The following is a 1837-nucleotide window of genomic DNA, read 5'->3' on the forward strand; positions in this document are numbered from 1 at the left end:
ACAGTTTCAAGAGCATGGAGGAGATACCGAGAGACGGCCATTACACGAGGAGAGCTGGACAGGGACGTAGAAAGGCAACAACCCAGCAGCAAGACCGGGATCTGCTCCTTGAGTGCCCAGTGTCCTCTAGTGGGACCTGTGCTCATAGCCCAGCACCAGGCAGCTCGATTTGCATTTGCCAGAGAACACCAGAATTGGCAGCTCCGCCATTGGTGCCCCGTTCTCTTCACGGATGAGAGCAGGTTCACACTGAGTGCATGTGTCAGATGTCAAAGAGTCTGGAGATGCTGTGGGGAATCTTATGCTGCCTGAAGCATCATTCAGCATGACAGGTTTGGCAGTGGGGATGGTCTGGGGAGGAATATCCTCAGAGGGTCGTGCAGACCTCCACGTGCTAGCTAGTGGTACCCTTACTGTTGTTAGGTACCAGGATGACATCATCAGAGACATTGTCAGAACTTACGCTGGTGCAGTGGGCCCTGGGTTCCCCCTGGTGCATCACAACACTCGGCCTCATGTGGCCAGAGTGTGTAGGCAGTTTCTGGATGATGAAAGGTATTGATGCCGTTGACTGGCCCTCACGTTCCCCAGACCTGAATCCAATCGAGAAGCTCTGGGACGTTATGTATCGGAGCATCCGAAGTAGCACCACAGACTGTCCAGGAGCTCACTGATGCCTTGATCCAGGTCTGGGAGGAGATCCTCAGGAGCATGCCCACACGCTGTGGGGAGTGCATACAGGCACGCGGGGTCCATATACACTACTGACTTACATTACGAGTTGCTGTGATGAAATTCACGCAGATCAGCCTGTAATTTAAATTTTTTACTTAGGTTTTCAGTGTAATTTTAAATCCAGCCCTTAATTTGTTGATGCTTTTGGCTTCCATTGACCATTGTCACATCATTTTATTCTCAACGAATTACAGTTACACAATGTATATAAGTAGAGTTTAATTTTTTGTTCATCGAGATCCAATGTGTGATTTATGTGTTCCCTTAATTCTTTTGAGCAGTATATATATATATATATATATATATATATATATATATATATATATATATATATATATATATGTGTGTGTGTGTGTGTGTGTGTGGTGCAGAGGGCAGGAAATGCAGAAGGAAAAAGTACATTTAGGTGAAGTGGGTGAAAAATGAGAGAGGAAAAGGCATGAAATTGAGAAGGAGAAAACTTGCTTTGCTGGCAGAAATAAAAGGCCTGGTCATTACTTCTCCAGCCTTTCAGGCATTGTGTAGGAGGTTTTAGCTGCTGCAGTGTGTGTGTGTGTGTGTGTGTGTGTGTGTGTGTGTGTGTGTGTGTGTGTGTGTGTGAGGGAGACACGCACTGCTACTGCTCTGCTTAAGGGGCCATGGCAACTAAATAAATAAATAAACAAAACCACAAGCAGACCTTTGTGTATAAAAAGGAAAACAAAAGCACGGTCGACTTGCAGAACTTCGCTGGCCTCAAACTAGAGAGAGGGTATATACATCTGATGTAATGTACATAATTGTGTGCTCATCTTTCACCATGACATACAGTATTAAAGCACATGTATGCATATATATATATATATATATATATATATATATATATATATATATATATATATACACACACACACACGCACACACACACATACACACACACACAAATATAATCGTGCCGACGTATTTCATTAGATATTAAAAAAATATAATTTTTTTAAACGGACGACTCGGAGTGAAATATTCCGAAAAGCAGGTGATGAGTGTGCAGCGTAGGTGGGAACTAATTTAATACTGTTTAAAAAGCATCTCATGGAAATTCCTCAAGAAATCGGGTGAGAAAACA

The sequence above is a fragment of the Ictalurus punctatus genome, chromosome 17, assembly GCF_001660625.3.
Source record: "Ictalurus punctatus breed USDA103 chromosome 17, Coco_2.0, whole genome shotgun sequence".
NCBI classification, from domain to species: Eukaryota; Metazoa; Chordata; class Actinopteri; order Siluriformes; family Ictaluridae; genus Ictalurus; species Ictalurus punctatus.